We start from the raw sequence: 18,900 nt of genomic DNA, 5'->3' as shown, positions 1-18,900 counted from the left end.
TAACCTTGGGCTTTTACCTTTTGGACTTGTTTTTGAGCCGGCATCAACAATATCCTCTGCACATGGACCATTTTAGTGCCTTCTTTTTAAACGGCACATATACACTCGGCTATATTTGGTTAGATTTGATGCGATATACCGAATGCTATGTTTGTTTTTAAAAAATAAATTGCAAAAAAATAATTTATTAAAAAATATTTTTTATTTTCAAATGATTTATTTTCTGTTATTTGATTGTAATATTGAAAATTAGTTAAAAGTATTAAAATTTTTATCTCATAAAACAATAATAAATATTAATAATAATAGAAATTTTATAATTTAACAATTTTATTATTAAATATGAGAAGAATGAAAAGAAAATATAAATTATGAAAGTCGTCGGTGGCCGGTGGTGGTGGTTAAATGATGGTCGGTGGTAAATGATGACTAGTAGTAGTGACTGTGATGATTAATAAATTAAAAAAAATATATATGATAAGATATGTCAATGTCCGGAAAATATTTTACTCTTTCAAAAATAAAAAATTATTTTCTTTAAAAAATAACTTAATTTTTCTTTGACCAAGAAAATATTTTGCTTTCACTTATTTTTCTGAACACTCCAAACAATGAAAAATCATGGAAAATATTTTTCTACAAGTTTATAGAAACAAAAGGAGTCGTGGTAAAAAATGTATTGTAATGGAATGTAATTAAAATTTCATTATTATGTTTAGTCATGTGATTAAAAAAACTTTATACATGTAATCATCATTCCACTTTTATATTTGTTTATAAATATATATTGTAATCCGTGCACCAACACTCCACCACTACTAAGGATTGTAACTGTTACGACCCGATTTCATGGACCGGACCGGCACTAGGGCCCAGGTAAGCTTAAGGCCCCCGAGGCCCGTAGTAAGCCTGAAATACTAAAAATTTACTACCTCAAATTAATTTTAAACGTTCAGCTCATATTTATAGAGAAAAATAAACCTCAAGATTTTATCAAGTTTCGGCCCAAATTATCAGCTACCACATTTCACAGTTTGGGCCCAATTAACAATACATCACTTTTTAATATGGGCTCACAAAATAATTTCGTCTATGATAATACACAACTAAATGTAAATAAATTCTACAACTGCGGAGTCACTAACTGATTGATATACATAGCCTTTTATACATACAGTTACATAGTGAAATAATTATGGAACTAGGGAAAATTCCTTTAGTGCCCTACGTCGAAGAAACGTATCCTAAATCGAATTAGAGAGAAACTTACTTCCTGAAAAAAATTAGACAAGATATGTGAGCTTTCTAAGGAGTAACTATTATTACACAACACACACATTCACACAATTGTGTAAATATATATAAATCTAGTCGTCCGACTAGTTATATGCTCACGCAGCCAGTCACACAAATGGCATGTCACCAGTACTCACAAACAATATCACCTTCAAATAATCACATCACGTGGAAATTGGTCTATGGTGTCACCGAAACCCCCGATGAGCCGTCCTCCCACATGGCCCATCCTCTCATAACGTGTGCACCAGGGAGCCGATCCCCCATACTGGCCGACCGGTCTAATCCTCACTTGACCAGCCCTCTCATTGTTTTTCCATTCTCTCTTTTCTTTTCCATACCAACAGGAGGCAACCCGGTCGTCTCCATCAAATCTAGATCATCAGGCGCTCACAACAGGAGGTCACCCTGCGGGCTGCGATCAAACCTAGATTATCAGATGCGCCCAATAAAGAAGCCAACCTGTGGTTTTCCATATCATACAAATCACAACAGTAGGTACACACGGGGGCGCCGATCTCCCATTTACCCGGCCGACGGTCCAACCGTCCTCACAAACCCATGGTGACCCACTTCATCCCAATTCCACACAACAAAGCACAACAATATCACAACGCAATTAATCAAGTATTGCAATTAAATGCAAACATATTGATCGATTAGACATTGTAATGCAATGCGCAATTAAACATCCAAAATCAATGCAAATAAATAAATAAATAATAGTATTGACAATAAACAACAATAATAAAATAAATAACGATAATAACAATAAGAATGAAAATAAATAAGTAAATATGTAAATAATGAAATCTATAATAAAGATAATAAATAATCAGAGCACCAGATTTATTATGTACCAAATTATAGAACTACTCTAAGTAAACTTATTAATTATGTGATTAATTAAAATTTAGTCTAGTTTCTGTCAAAATTTCAGCAGCACCTCCCCTAAAAATCGGACTATCTACCTGCTTACATATCACAATATCATTATCTCTTTCTCAATCAATGCACACAGCCCATCCGTCGGGCAATCAATCAATTTAAAATCCCATCCTCCTTTCATAACAACAATATCAACACTCAACTAAAAATTTACAAACTAATTCTAATAATATCCATATAAGATCATTTATTAATTAAATTATTAGCTTTACGGTAACTAATTTGTTAAACAGCTAAAACATATTTTAGCCATAACTAATTATAACTACTACCTATTAAAATTCGATTTTTATATCGATATCGAAAATGACTAGGCCTCCCAAGTCTTAATTTATCAAATTTCGATTCTAGCCGTTAACCAACTAAAATTCGCCTTACTTCTCTTATGCACAATCGGCTAGTTTTGATCTAATGGTTATCTAATTAACTAATTAACTAATTCTAATTTATTCTTTCTCCTCAAATCACCTAGTCATAATAATAATCATGTAATTTATTTGACAATGTTCTAAACTAATTTACAATTAGTTTATTCTAAAGTCCTAAACCAGTTAACAAATCATGTTCGCTATCCAAATACGCACACTAATCAATCTAATTTATTTACAAAAGACTATAAATGTTCATATATATATATATATATATATTTTTTTTTTTAGTTAATTCAATAAGTTAATCTCTTGTTATTCAATTTAGTCTATTTAATAACTCGATTAAATTCATTAGTCAATTAATTCTTTATATATATAAAAATTAAGAATTGAATCTTAGAACGTACCCATTGGGAATCGGGCGACGATTCCATGATCAGTGCGAAGAGAAGAGGATTCTGTCTCTCGGGGCCTCGCCGGAGTGCCGCCGTCCGGTCACCGGACCGCCGACCGCCGCCGACCGCCGTGCACGGTGGCCGGAAATTCAAATCATCACCAAAATTAACAAACAATATATCATTTTATTCGTTTCGATGTGAGGATCATTAATATGTATTCAAATCAAGGTGGGTACGAACTATTTGGCCGGAAATTGATCGGAAAGGTTCGGTGATACCCATTTTGGGTTTTCCGATTCCGGCCATTACAGTCGACGAGGAGGCCATCAAATGAAAGAGGAAGAAGAGAGGAGTCATTTGGTACTCACCTTGAGCCCTAGGCTTGCCTGAAACGGCGTGAATCGCCGGAAAAAGGGTGTCCAAAACTTCAAGCTCTTCCCCTTCAAAATAGACACAATTTCAATTCAAATCTACGCTATAATCTTCTTCCTCGCGTTGAGTAAATGTTTTTAGAGTATTCATTTGCCGAATTTGGTGGCCGGAGGAAGGAGATCGAAGAAGAGGGAGGAGGAGGAGGAGGAGGAGGAGGTGGTCACGCTACTGAGGAAGGAGAAGGAAGAAAAGAAAAGAAAAAGAAAGAAAAAGAAAAGAAAGGAAATGGGCCGGTCCGGTTCGATTCGAACCGGTTCGGTCCGATTCAGTGATTTGGTCTCATTTCGTTTGGTTTCAACATAATTAATTGATTTTTAGGTCCAGTTTAATTTATCTAATTATTTAGTTGGATCATAACACATCTCTTCAATTTACTTTCTAATAGTACAACAAATAATGATAATAATAAATTAATTTAGGATAATTAGTTTATATCGTAGAGTTCCATTTTATTTCATCAAAGTTTCCGGACAGTCTGTTATTGGGCTTGGGCCCAATTCAAATTCAGGCTCAAGTTAAACTTGCTCGGTCTTAACAACCCATACTATCCAAAAATTCGGGTTTTTGATTTAATAAAAATTCTAAAATTTTGAAAATAAAATTTCGGGGTATTTCAGTAACAAGTCGAATACCTGCTAAAAATGCACTACTCGTACTTGAATCCGATTATAAATTGGATACTCGAACCAACTTAAAAATTCACATTTACTACTTGAATTCGTCCCGAACCTGATTACAATTACAGTTTAAATATCTGAACTCGTTTAAATACCTGATTAGCATTAAATTTTTTTTTAATTTTCAAAAATAAATAGTAAGTAAAAATTATAAATTATTGTTTTAACTTAATAAAAAATATAATATAATATTAAATATAATTATAGCATTAATTATAATTAAAAAAGTGTACATAATTATTTTAAAAAATAATTATTTGAAATATTTTCAGAATATTAATTTATTTCCACCAAACTTTATTCATTTTAGTTATAAAGAATTAGTTACAGGATAATTTAATCAATTATCATTATTTTTTATAGAATTGAAGTGGTTGAATATTTTTTTTTCTAATCTTGTGAAAAATCAAAAACTGTCAAAAAAAATTAATGAAACGGTGATAGTAATAAATTTACAGTATTAATGAAAAAATTTTTGATTTCTTGTTTTGCAATAATTAATAATCCGAATGATAAATTTATTACACTGATAATACAATTCTTTAATTTTTTTTTCAACAATTAATAACCACATAATAAATTGGTCTATGCCATTTTTCTTAAAACTTTTTTTTTTTAATTTAATTGTCTCTTAATTTAAAAAAATTATTTTAAAATTATAAAACTTTTCATTTTCTTTTTAATTTAATTTCACTCATTCACTCTAAACTATAGACTCTATTACATTATTGTACCTAAAATTTAATTTTTATATAAAAATATCCAAATTTCTATTAGCATGTTGTAAAAAAGGATCTTAAAAAAAATGTGATTATATGTTATAATAACCTTAATTGTTTTTAATAGTGTGGACCATTTCTCTATTAATATTTGATATTTTACACTTTTATCCTAGGTATAATAAGTCTCTAAAAGGACAAAATTGTAAAAATTTCTTGTCGTTCTATTTAAAAAAGATTTAATTTCTTTTGCCAATATCAATCTTCGAATAAAAAATTTAAATTTTTTATATTTATATTTCTTATTTTCCTAATAATAATATGATATACTACTTGATAATGAATTGTAATTTAAAAAAAAAAAAAAAAAAAAAAAAATCTTACCACATAGCGTCCCAAATGCCACCGGAATGTTGATATGGACCAGTCAAATGGATTAATTTTGACCCTCCTTCTTATTGGCTCCGCCGTTGCAGCCCACAGTACCTAGCATTTCTTTTTTTTTATTTTTTTAGCAATTTTTCGCATAAAATTAATTCAATAATTTTTTTTTCTTCTTATTTCTTCTACATTTTTATGCTATTGACCGCCTACAAAGCCTCCAATAACAGCAACTTGATTCTGAGATCATCAAAGCTTTGTTGTCATCATTTTTTTTTCTCATGCCTGATATTGACACTCGATTGAGTTGGAAAATGTTAATATTTTAGCCCAAGAAATTAAAATTCATATGCAGAATACAAGCACATTCTTTCTGTTTTCTGTTTTCTAAATCTTCCTTCAATGGCAGCATTTCTTAGATCACTTCAACTTTTCCTAGCTCTTTCTGTATTCATAAAACACTTGGCCTTAGCTCAAGAAGCAAACCAGTTCATCTACAATGGCTTCCAAGGAGCAAATCTAAGTCTAAATGGGGCAGCAAAAATCCATCCAAATGGTCTATTAGAACTAGCAAACACTTCAAACCAACAAATAGGTCATGCTTTCTTTCCTTTCCCATTTCATTTCGACAAATATTTGCCCAACAATTCTTTCTCATCTCTATCATTCTCTACAACCTTTGTGTTTGCTATAGTTCCTGAGTCGCATAATCGAGATAGCCATGGCTTAGCCTTCACTATCTCACCATCAGTAGTGTTTAAAGAAGCAATAGCAACTCAATATCTTGGACTTTTTAACTCTACTACGATAGGCTTACCTTCCAATCATTTACTTGCCATTGAGTTAGATACTGTTAAGAATCCTGAATTTGGAGATATCAATGACAATCATGTTGGAGTGGATGTTAACAATTTGACATCTATTGAATCAGCTCCGGTCACGTATTTTTCAGAAAATGAAGCAGAAAATAAGAGCTTGGAACTCATTAGTGGGAACCCAATTCAAGCATGGATAGAATATAATCAATTGGAGAAGCTACTTAATGTAACAGTAGCTCCTCTAGAAAGTAGAAAGCCAGAAAAGCCTCTTTTATCGACAAGTATTGATCTTTCTTTAGTTTTCATGGATTCCATGTATGTTGGTTTCTCTGCATCTACTGGTTCTGTTGCAAGTAACCATTATATATATTCTTGGGTGGAGCTTTAACAACATTGGGCAAGCACAAAGTCTTGATCTTTCAAAGCTTCCTTCACTTCCTCATGAAAGAAAATCAAAGGGTAATCTAGAACTGACAATTATGCTTCCATTGGCAATTGTAATTATTTTTCTGGTAACTATTTCTGCAGTTATTTATATGATAAGGAAGAAGAGATATGGAGAAATTCGTGAAGGTTGGGAACAACAATACGGTCCTCAAAGATTTCCTTACAAGGATCTTTATAAAGCAACTAAAGGTTTTAAAGACAAAGAGCTTCTTGGTTGTGGAGGTTTTGGAAGGGTTTATAAAGGAGCACTACCTTTAATCTACAAATTGCTGTAAAGAAAATCTCACATAATTCAACACAGGGAATGAAGGAATTTGTAGCTGAAATTGCTAGCTTGGGAAGGCTAAGGCATAGGAATCTTGTTCATCTTTTAGGGTATTGCCGGCGAAAAGGAGAGCTTTTCTTGGTTTATGATCATATGCCTAATGGAAGTCTTGACAAGTTTTTATTTAGCAATGAAAAACCTAGTCTTGATCGGTTTCAACGATATCAAATCATTAAAGGAGTAGCATCTGCTCTTTTCTGCCTCCATGAAGAATGGGAACAAGTTGTTTTACATAGAGATGTGAAAGCTAGCAATGTTTTATTAGATTCTGATCTTAATGGAAGGTTGGGCGATTTTGGACTTGCTAAATGTCAGAACTCAGAACATGTCTAATGTAATGAAATTTTTTAGTTCAATTTTTATTCTGAAACTTTTATTTTATTCGAATCCCATGTATCATTTAATTTTATTCTACTAAAGCATGTTTTTAGTTCTTGAAATTCAGATGCAATACCATTGCTTCATGAACAAGATCCAAAAGGCTAGATTAAGCTTTAGATTTTCTATTTGTCTCTCTGTTATTGATCCCAGAGGTTGCATTAAACAAATTCAATTAATGGGAAATAAGTAATTTTTTGATTGAAAAGTATAAAACTCGCTTAGATCTGGTAATATGTGTCCAGATCAAACCAATCCCTAAAAATTTTTTTTAGAAGTTGCTCTCACTTTCCCTTTTTTTTTCCCGGTAAGAAAAATCGTTGTTTCAAAAACAATTTATTTTTCATTGGTTTTATCAATATTTTAAGCTCATTACTAGGTTTAGTTAAGTCTGTCTGGATTGAAAATTAAGATTCCTAAGCTCTAACATGTAGTCCTAGACCTATTAACGGACTGGGCCTGTATTTTGAAAATACCAAATTTCCCAAAGGCCTGGCCTATCCTGCAGCCAAGCCTGCAAATAGGTTTGCCTTTTCTTTTTTTTTTGACATTTGCAGCTTAGGATTCATGGCTTATTTTTATTACTGCCATTGGATGAGTTACCTGGTGTAGATGTTTCCAGGGAAGTTACGCCACTTGCTATATATTATGTTATATATATAAAATTAAGGTCAACCCAATGGGTTCCTGGAAGTCTTCCAATTGTTAGAGACAAGCTGTCCAGGCTTTATTAGAACATTATTACTCAATTCATATACATATACAAAACAGAAAATGTAATAGCAAATTAAGTTAAAATTGAAAGAAACAGGACTCCAGGATGAGTTACCTGGTGTAGATGTTTCCAGGGAAGTTACGCCACTTGCTATATATTATGATATATATATAAAATTAAGGTCAAGCCAATGGGTTCCTGGAAGTCTTCCAATTGTTAGAGACAAGCTGTCCAGGCTTTATTAGAACATTATTACTCAATTCATATACATATACAAAACAGAAAATGTAATAGCAAATTAAGTTAAAATTGAAAGAAACAGGACTCCAGGAATATGCATATTCCCTGAAAATTGGTGAAAATGAAAGAGGCAATTAAATTTTGGACTGCAATAAAAATTATCATTTTCAGTCATTTATTAAAACTCATTATCCTGTCATTAATTTGCAAAGGTGATATACTTCTTCTTGTAATGTACAGTCAACCATGGGTGCCAATATAATAAAATACAATTGTCGTTCTGTTCAAGGGATCATTTATTAATCTTTTTATAGTTTTATAATGCAAGAATTTTTGTCAACTTGATTACAGAAATAGATTATTAGTTGTAGTCTATTTTCTTAAACTTGAATACGTAAAAAGAAAAAAAATAGAAATCTTGTTTCCTTTGACCTAGCACATGCGTTGAATAGCATTTGCTAAACCATCAAGATTTAGAACAGAAATATTTATATTCAAACACTTTATTATCTGCATTCAAAAATTCATAGAACAAGCATTTTGATTAAATTTGTTCAAGCCAACAACTAATTGTGTCTCTCAATGTTTTCTTTGTTTAAATTGTTTCATTTTCTACTCTATAGTTTTGTCTTCTTGAAACAGTTAGCCTTAGCAGCAAAAGAAGAAAACCAATTCATCTACCATGGCTTCAATGAAACTGACCTGCATACTAATGGGATTGCAAAAATTCACAAGAATGGTCTGCTAGAGCTGACAAATCTTTCAGCTATACAAATCGGCCGCGCTTTCATTCCATTCCCTCTAAAGTTCAATGATCATTCATCAGAGAATTCTCAGTCTCTTTCATTTTCCACCAATTTTGTGTTTGCCATTCTTCCTCAGTTGGCAAATCTTGGTGGCCATGGCTTTACCTTCACTATCTCTCCATCTATGGAGTTAACAGGAGGAGAGCCGATACAATACTTTGGACTATTTAATTCTACAACCATTGGCTTGTCCTCAAACCATATTTTTGCTGTTGAGTTTGATACTATACTGACTCCAGACTTTCGAGACATCAACAATAATCATATCGGTGTTGATGTGAATGGTTTAATATCGAATGTATCAGCTTCAGCTGCCTACTATTCAGAGGAAGAAAGGGAAAATAAGAGTTTAGAGCTAATAAGTGGAAATCCAATGCAGGTATGGATAGATTATGATGATGTAGAGAAGCTAATCAATGTTACTTTAGCTCCTATAACAATCAAGAAACCAGAAAAGCCTCTCTTGTCAACAAATCTTGATCTTTCCTTAGTTTTCTTGGATTCTATGTATGTTGGCTTTTCTTCTTCAACAGGATCAATGTCAAGCTACCATTATATTCTTGGATGGAGCTTTAACAGAAGTGGGCCAGCTCAAAATCTTGATATCTCAAAACTTCCTTTACTTCCTCCTCAAAGAAAATCAAGCAAAAGACCAGATTTAAGTACTGTAATCCCATTAATAATAGCAATTATTTTGCTGATAACAATAATCTTTGGAGTTGTTTATATCATATGGAGGAAGAAATATGAAGAATTGCGCGAAGATTGGGAACAGGAATATGGACCTCAAAGATTTTGTTACAGAGATCTCTATAAAGCTACTAAAGGGTTCAGAGAGAAGGAGTTGCTTGGTTTTGGGGGATTTGGGCGAGTTTACAAAGGAGTATTGCCTTCTTCCAATACACAAGTTGCTGTCAAGAAAGTCTCACATGAGTCTCAACAGGGAATGAAAGAATTTGTAGCAGAAATTGTTACCATGGGGAAGCTAAGGCATAGGAACTTAGTGCAACTCTTAGGCTACTGCCGGAGAAAGGGAGAGTTGCTCTTGGTTTATGAGTATATGCCTAACGGAAGTCTTGATAAATTCTTATTTCACAATCACACACCAAATCTGAATTGGGTTTGCCGACGTCAAATCCTGAAAGGAGTTGCATCAGCACTTGTTTACCTCCATGAAGAGTGGGAACAGGTTGTTCTGCATAGAGATGTGAAAGCTTCAAATGTTATGTTAGACTCTGATCTTAATGGAAGGTTAGGGGATTTTGGACTTGCTAAGTTTTATGATCACGGGTCGATTCCTCAAACAACTTGTGTTGTTGGAACTGTAGGATACCTTGCACCAGAGGCTACAAGAACAGGAAAGGTAACTACAAGCAGCGATGTTTTTTCTTTTGGTATTCTTATGCTTGAAGTAGCCTGTGGAAGGAAGCCTCTAGAGCCAGAAAGACCACCTCAGGAGGTGATTTTGGCAGATTGGGTTCTTGAACGCTGGAAAAGAGGGCAAATTCTTGAAACAAGTGATCCTAAATTGGAAGGTAAATATATGGTGGAGGAAATGGAATTGGTTCTGAAGTTAGGCCTGCTCTGTGCTCACCCTATACCAGCAGCTAGGCCTATCATGAGGCAAGTGGTGCAATATCTAGATGGAAAGGCTAGCTTGCCAGAAATACAAATGGAAGCTTCTGGTCCTGGAATTGGTTTGGTCACAATTAGTCAACAAGTAGCTGGAGATTGCAGTTTGTCAGTTCCTGAGTCTAATGATTATTCTACATTGTCTATCAATGAATCCATTCTAAGTTGTGGTCGATGAACGCAAAAATTTTGCTTAGTGTTTGCATCAAATGAATGAGGAATTCATTTCATTTGCAGAGAATGCCACTTGTAAATGAATCCTAATGTTTAGTAGTATAATATCATTGGCCAAGTCATCTAAGTTTTCTATAGTTCAAAATTGCAATCTTACTAGTTATAGTTCATTTGTAAATGTTGATTTAATAGGATTTGGTTCAAGCATGACTAGTTTCATGGATAATGAGATAGAAATCCAAATAAGTTTTTCATTTGTTTTGATGAATCTTTGCTGCTAAATATCAGATCTTGTTTAAGTTCACAAGAACCATACACAAGTTTGATCCCTAGCAAGCGCACTTTGCTGGAGAATCATAAACCTTAAGGCTTTACGATCCAAAGAGGGGATTACACGTCCTGGTTATACAAAAAATAAAAAATAAATAAGACTGTCCAAATTTTATTACAAACACTATAAAGCAAGAGGAATCAGGACAACAGAATACTAAATTGAGTCACTCTAACAGGTTTATTTTCTGCACTATTGACCAATTTGCACCATTATTTAATATATATCACCAGTAATATAATTTCTTTTCTAAATTTGGTCAAGTCAAAGGATTCCCGAAATTTTTACTACTGGTTATTCTATTATTTATGCTTTACCGGAACTCAGAAATTTCATAGCTAACAGAAGGATAATAGCCATGTTAGAATGGCAAAATGACTACATAGGATAAGCCAGTATTGCTTGAAACTGGATGACAGTGAAAGAAAAGTAGTTGATGAATTTTGGTATCAAACAAAGAAATATAGAAATATCATTTTCGATCACCCATCAAAATTTCTCACATTTGTCATTCTTCATTGACTTTAGAAGCAGCCATCTTTTTTCTTGTAGTATGGTTAACTTTTTCTACCTAATAGGATCAATGGTGTTCAAATTTTCATTTTGTTAACCAGTGGAGTTCAATGGTCATTTAATGAGTTTCTGACCCTAATTACTAATTAGCATCGTGCATGAACTTATTTAACCTGATTAGATGACTTGATTATAAGTTATATATAGTCAATATTTGAAAAAAAAATTTGAAAGATTCACGTAAAAGCTTTTAATATTTAATATTATTATTGTTATTACCTAGAGCATTCTTTTGCTTTGACCTTCCACTATCTCTGAAAAGTATTTGCTTTCCCATGAAAATAGATGCTTGTTGATATTTTAGACTAAGGGTATTAACATAAAAGAAGAAGCAAAAACCACACATCAAAAGCTTTTCTGTTAAACATTTTTCTCTCCCCCTGTAAACATGATTTCAGCGGTTAAATTGCAGAATATCCTATTTTGCCTCTCTGTTACCTTAAAATTTTTGGCCTTAGCTCAACCAGAAAACCAGTTCATCTACCATGGCTTCAATGGAGCTAACCTAAATCTTAATGGAGCTGCAAAAGTCCATTCAAATGGTCTGCTAGAGCTAACAAACATTTCATACCAGCAAATTGGTCGTGCTTTCTTTCCAATACCTTTCAACTTTAGTAAATCTTTCTCCAACAGTTCCCAGTCATCTTTCTCATTTTCTACTAACTTTGCGTTTGCTATTGTTCCTGAGAGGCCTGATCTTGGCGGCCATGGAATTGCGTTCACTATTTCTCCATCTGTGCAGTTCACAGGAGCATTAGCAACGCAATATTTCGGACTATTTAATTCTACAAGCAATGGCTTGTCTTCAAACCATGTATTTGCTGTTGAGCTTGATACTCTACTTACTACTGAATTTGGAGAGAAAGATGACAATCATGTTGGTATTGATGTGAATGGCTTGACATCAAATGCATCAGCTCTTGTAGCTTACTATTCGGAAGAAGAAAGGCAAAATAAGAACTTGAAGCTCATTAGTGGAAATGAAATGCAAGTTTGGATTGATTATGATGATGTAGAGAAGTTAATCAATGTTACCTTAGCTCCTATAGCAATCAAGAAACCAGAAAAGCCTCTCTTGTCAAGAAAACTTGATCTTTCTCTAATTTTCTTGGATTCTATGTATATTGGGTTTTCTTCTTCTACAGGAGCAGTGGCAAGCCACCATTATATTCTTGGATGGAGCTTCAACAAAAATGGGCAAGCTCAAAATCTTGATATCTCAAAACTTCCCCCACTTCCTTCTCAAAGAAATTCGACCAAAACACGAAATTTAAGAATTATAATCGCATCAGTAACAGCGATTATTTTACTGATGCTAATAACTGGAGCTGTTTATATAGTTAGGAGGAAAAAATATGAAGAACTGCGTGAAGATTGGGAAAAAGAATATGGTCCTCAAAGATTTTCTTATGAAGAACTTTATAAAGCAACGAAAGGTTTCAAAGACAAAGAATTACTAGGATTTGGGGGTTTTGGAAGGGTTTATAGAGGAGTTTTACCTTCGTCAAATACACAAGTTGCTGTCAAGAAAGTATCTCATGGTTCTCAACGAGGAATGAAAGAATTTGTAGCTGAAATTGTTAGTATGGGGAGGCTAAGGCATAGGAACTTAGTACAACTCTTAGGCTACTGTCGAAGAAAAGGAGAGTTGCTCTTAGTATATGATTATATGCCTAACGGAAGTCTTGACAAATTTCTATTTCGCAGAAACACACCCACTCTAAATTGGGTTCAGAGATATCAGATTCTAAAAGGAGTTGCATCTGCACTTGTTTATCTGCATGAAGAATGGGAACAAGTTGTTATACACAGAGATGTGAAAGCTAGCAATGTTCTATTAGATGCTGATCTTAATGGAAGATTAGGAGATTTTGGACTTGCAAAGCTTTACGATCGTGGATCGACACCTCAAACAACTTGCATAGTTGGAACTGTTGGATATCTAGCACCAGAAGTTACAAGAACTGGAAAGGCTACTACAAGCAGTGATGTTTTTGCTTTTGGAACTTTTATGCTTGAAGTAGCTTGTGGAAGGAAGCCTGTAGAAGCAGAAAGACAGGGCGAAGAGATTATTTTAGTAGATTGGGTTCTTGATTGTTACAGAAGAGGAGTAATTCTTGAAACAAGTGATCCTAAATTACAAGGTAATTATATAGTTGAAGAAATGGAATTGGTTTTGAAGCTGGGTCTTCTTTGTGTTCATCCTATACCAGCAGCTAGGCCTATTATGAGGCAAGTAATCCAATATCTTGATGGAGATGCTATCTTACCGCAAGCACCAATGGATGGTTTTGCTATTGGTTTGATTACAGTTAGCCAAGAAGCTGCTAGAGATTGCAGTTTGTCATTTCCTGAATCTAATGACTATTCTGGTTTGTCTAGCACAGATTCTATACTTAGCTATGGTCGTTGAATCTGCAAAACTTGTAGCCTAATTAGCTAAACCTTCTTTAAGTTCAGAGAAAAAAAATTTCTTTAGCAGAATATATTGTGCATATTTTTGCTGCTGATTCTGAGCTTCTGCTAATTGTTCTCTAATGTTACAGAATTTTTGTAAATGTGATGTTTCAGATAACTCAGTTATAAAAAGTTTCTAGTTGATAAATTTAGAAGGGTAAAATTAATTATCATTTCTATATTTCTTATTTGGATTTGGATAATAGATATTCCCATGTTTAGATGGACATACTCAGGTTGGAATCATTTTGATAATAATCAGTTTGATTTATTTTACCGGGAAGGTATACGGTTCGAGTCCGTACCGTCCAGAATTAGTCATAATACATAAATTTGATTCTCAACTTTAGCCGATTTTTTTTGTGGCCTCTTAGACTTCTCAGTGTAATTACAACCACACATTTTCACATTTGAGTAACAATCATGTTTCTCGCCGAAATAAAATAATTTTGCAAAGAATTTAATCATGACCTTGCACTCTTACATTTTATTTTGGCGAGGATATAGTTATTACTAAAATGCGTCCATATAAAATTTAAGGTACTATAAGGATAATTACTGAAAGTATAAGGTCACATTTATACCGTAGGCCGTATAGATTATTTTTAAGAAGTATGATGAGGAGGAAATTGGGCTGAGCAGATATACCGGACCAAATTAACTTGCTCAGTTGGATTTGGTTTGGCTTTGATTTTAATTAAAGAACCAAAATTCTTTAGTTCAGTTCCATTTTCATTAATTGAAAATCAATGCAAAATAAGTCTAATAACAAGTTAAAATCAAAAAATCATACTGAACTAAATTAAATTAAATCAAATCAAATTGGTTCAATTTAGTTGACTTGGATTCGGGATTGCTTGTGATTTTTTCGGTTTTGATGGTCAACTTTTTGCATACCCCTAGATGGAAGTTGTAAAATAAACTGGAAGTCTCCCTTTTCAGCTTTGACAATTTTCTTTTTGTTTTGTCAGCTTTGACCATTCTATGTTAGAATACAAGAACAGTCCAAATTAAATTTAAATTTCAAAGACCATCTATTCAACATTGACATTATATATTTTGTATACACTATTAATTCTTTTTATTTTATTGTTTAACCAATATTATTTATATTTACAAAGAAAACTAAAGTAATTAATCAAATAAAATTATTTTTATTTTTCAATTAATAAAATTAAATTTTTTAAAAATATTTTTATCATAAATTTATTACAGTATTTTTATGGATTATAATATTTTTATGGATTACAATATTTTCACATTCCATTTTACATAGATATCAACAATGTGTTAATTATATGTTTTGAAAAATAATAAAATATAACAATTACTTAAGATATTTTTGCCCATCTAACAAAATTATATACTTATAGTCAAATCTCATCAAAATATATAATTATCGTATGAGAAAATAATAATTTGATATATGAATTTTGGATTTTTTTTCTATTTTTAGTATCTGAAAACTTTATCCACGGAGTGTCTATATTTATAAAAATTTGCAATTAGATGGTTGTATGCCAGAATGCTTAGTCAGCGAAAGTGGGGCCCGTTTCCTAATACGTGGCAGCTGACATGAAAGTTAATGCCTGGAAAATCACTCTTTCGTCTCTTTCGTCCTGCCTTGAAAATTATAATCAGAGTTGAGTGCTTGTGCAACTCCTCTTCTGCTCGTGACTGCCATGGACAGTGGCCAAAATGTCACTTTTCACCGGAACTCGATGGGTGACACACCAACTCACTCGGAATCCTTTGGGGAGTCCGAATATGTGATCAATTTGAAGAAATAATGGTCCCCTAGTATCGAATCAGTCATGGCAGTCACGCCCGTACCACTGTTCATGGTGGCTTCGCTAAACGAAGGTGTGCATGGAAATCGAAGGGAAAATATCAGGAGGCTATTTTGAACTGATCGAAACTCATCCCACACCTGAGCCCACTGGAAACCGTGTATTATTACCAGAAAATCGAACCTATTACGGTGAGGCAGCGTTCAAGCTTCAATATCTCGCGTACAATGCCTAATCAACACGATCCAAGGCCAAAATAGAGCTCCCCTTATCGAGTACTAGGGTCTAGAGTCGAAGAGCATTGGTTTCCATGGAGTTTTGGCCGGAAAACGGAAAGGAATGGTGGAGAAGATGTCGGCGCCGAAGGGAGAAGGAGATAGGGAGGGAAATGAGTTTTCTCTCTCCTGATCCTATTGGTTATGCCATGGGTTGGGTCCAATTCAAAGGCTGGTTTGGACCGATTACGATTCTAGAAAGTTTCCTTGATTTTTCAATGATTCGATCAACGATTTAAACCTGTTTTCGAGTGTTTTTTTTTTTGTTCGATCAAGTGTTTGGTGTGAAGTGGATTTAATTAAATCCACATTAGCTTCCAGCTATTAAAAAATGGACCCCATATTTGTTGACTCAACATTCCAACAATTAAAATCGGTCAAAGCCACCTTATTGCAAATTTTTTTAAGTATAGACACTCGACGATAAAGTTTTCCGGCAAGACACCCAAATAGTAAAAAAAAATATAAAGTTCAGGTACCAAAATTATAATTTTTCCTTTATTATATAAACTACAAAAAAAAAAAACACTATTAAGCAACAGACAAATTGGTCACTAATTCTTTTTTATCTGTCGCTAAAATAGATTTGCGACCACCATAATCGATCGCACAATTTCTTGTTGCTAATTTTTTTAGCAACTGAATATGACATTAATCGCAACTCAGCGACCGATATTTCAGTCGCTGAATCACTTACTCCCATTAACGATAAAGCAGTTGCTATTCGGTTGCTAAATATCTCGGTCGCTAGTCCGTCATTAGAGTTGGTCGCTACATCTATCGCTAATCGGTCGTTGTATATTATTTTAAATCTTTGACGTTCCGTCGTTAAGCCGTCGCAACTGTCACTCAATCCATCGCTAATCGGTCGCTATATTTTTTCAATTAATTTTTAAAATATTGTTATTCGTCGCTATTCTGACGCTTAGTGGTCGCTATTTGTTTTTTGGCATACAAAAATAAAATTTAAATTTTTGACAACCAAAAATTTTCACCTATAAAGAATCGCAATATATGCTGATTCAAGTAATTCACACAAACAATCACAGCAATGAAAAAAATACTGAATTAAAAAAAATTATTATTAATGTGTGAATAAAATTGTACAAATTATACTGCAATATGTACAAAATAAACATAATAGCAAAAAAGATGTCTAAGGTGGGGTCTGATCTGTAAAATCCATAATGGAACTCTGAGAAGCAGGCAGAATTAAAGAAGCCGAGGGATCAGAGTGATTTGTCGGTGTAGAGGGAGCTGGTGATGCAATAGATCGATCTCAAGCATACATTTCAATCAGCTATTGCTGCTGCAATATAAGCTGTAATATCTATTGCTGTGCCTGAAGCTGAGCCCGTAAATTCTGAATCTCCTCTGTAATTGCATCCGGCTCAACTGGTGTGGCTCTACTCGCTGAAGCCCCATGCGTGCGACTATAAAAAATATCAGACTGCGAACTAATGTCGTAGACTTTTCTCTTCTTCTCGCCTCCTGCAGCCTCGAGATAAAGCTGCAACTCATCGATTGTAGGCTACTTACCAGTCTGAGCCTGAGCTACAGTAGCTCTCTCTTTCCCCGTAGTATAGTTATCCTTACAAATATAGAATACAACAGGATCAGAACAATGCAAAATATTCAAATTTATATGAAAAAACAGAAAAAAATACTCAATTGTGCTTACTCTGACAAGCTCGGCACGCCTATCAATGAATGTATGAATTATGCTTACTCAATTGTGCATTTTTTTTTAACAAATTAATGTGTTAAGATGCTTGAGTCTGCATAAAATTGACAAGAAAATAAATAAAAAACTAACCGAATTAAAAAATTAAACTAATTAACAAACTGAACTAATTAACAAACTAACTATCCTAAAGAAGATTTTTATTAACAAACACATTAACAAATTATAATAACAACGTTTTTTCTTTTATCTCTAAGAAATTATATGTGAAAACTAATCTAATTAAAGGACTTACCTAATTAACAAACTAAACTAATTAACAACAACCTAATTCATTATATACAAAAACCAACAAACTAATATCTAAAACCAATTAACATACAAACTAATTAACCATAAAAACCAATTAACCAAACTATACAAAAAAAAAAAAAAAAAAAAACCATAACTAATATCTAAAAAATAACAAAAAAAACAAAAAACTAATCCAAAGTCAGAATTTTTACTAACAAAAACAAACAACAAAACATAAAAACAATATAAACCAAAACCATTAATCTTAAATATAAACAAACAACAAACAAATTATAATAAATAATTAATAACAAAACCAAAATAATAAATTATAACACAAAGTTAACTGCAGATTAATCAAACAATAAACGGACAATAAACAATCAACTAAACAAAAATAAAAAAATTAAAATGTCAAAAAAAAAAATAACGTAAACATTAACAACTGCAGATTATAAATAAGGAAAATAAAAAAAATAAAAAAAAAGACAAATAACAAATAACTTACCTGTTGGACGGCGGCGGCGAGCGAAAACAGGGGCATTGATGACCGGCGTCGAAGTGAGACACAAGGAGAGAGACGACAGAGAGTGAGAGAGGAGACGAAGGAGGCGTGAGATTGATTCAGTCTCGCGCGAGAGAGGAAGGCGACTAAATCGCCCTAAAAATTTAGCGACCGACCATATCGATTGCTAAAATTAGTAAATTGGTCCCTATTTTAATTGATGTAGCAAACAGA

At 33.1% G+C, this 18,900-nt stretch overlaps 2 long non-coding RNA genes, 1 other non-coding gene and 2 pseudogenes across 3 annotated transcripts; 3 read left to right on the top strand and 2 right to left on the bottom strand.

Annotated features, from left to right (window-relative positions):
• Positions 1-938: 938 nt before the first annotated feature.
• LOC149495985 (uncharacterized) lies at positions 939-3,613 on the bottom strand. The gene is made up of 2 exons (XR_016320784.1): positions 3,023-3,613; positions 939-1,273 (listed from the first exon to the last, which is right to left on the bottom strand). It is a non-coding gene; the product is annotated as an uncharacterized LOC149495985 (long non-coding RNA).
• A 2,011-nt stretch (positions 3,614-5,624) lies between these two features.
• Positions 5,625-7,145, top strand: LOC110008645 (putative L-type lectin-domain containing receptor kinase I.5 pseudogene; annotated as a pseudogene).
• Positions 7,146-8,683: 1,538 nt separating this feature from the next.
• Positions 8,684-10,761, top strand: LOC119369870 (L-type lectin-domain containing receptor kinase SIT2 pseudogene; annotated as a pseudogene).
• Positions 10,762-12,030: 1,269 nt separating this feature from the next.
• Positions 12,031-14,178, top strand: LOC105629974 (L-type lectin-domain containing receptor kinase SIT2). Its single transcript, XR_016320960.1, has one exon. It is a non-coding gene; the product is annotated as an L-type lectin-domain containing receptor kinase SIT2 (transcript).
• A 3,069-nt stretch (positions 14,179-17,247) lies between these two features.
• Positions 17,248-17,955, bottom strand: LOC119369890 (uncharacterized). Its single transcript, XR_005177456.2, has 2 exons — positions 17,865-17,955; positions 17,248-17,774 (listed from the first exon to the last, which is right to left on the bottom strand). It is a non-coding gene; the product is annotated as an uncharacterized LOC119369890 (long non-coding RNA).
• Between the last annotated feature and the right edge of the window lie 945 nt (positions 17,956-18,900).

Source organism: Jatropha curcas, chromosome 5 (assembly GCF_041381405.1).
Source record: "Jatropha curcas cultivar XTBG-Jc1 chromosome 5, XTBG_Jcur_1.0, whole genome shotgun sequence".
Lineage (NCBI taxonomy): Eukaryota > Viridiplantae > Streptophyta > Magnoliopsida > Malpighiales > Euphorbiaceae > Jatropha > Jatropha curcas.
Note: the sequence above shows the minus strand (reverse complement) of the source record. Positions and strands in the feature narration are given on the sequence as shown.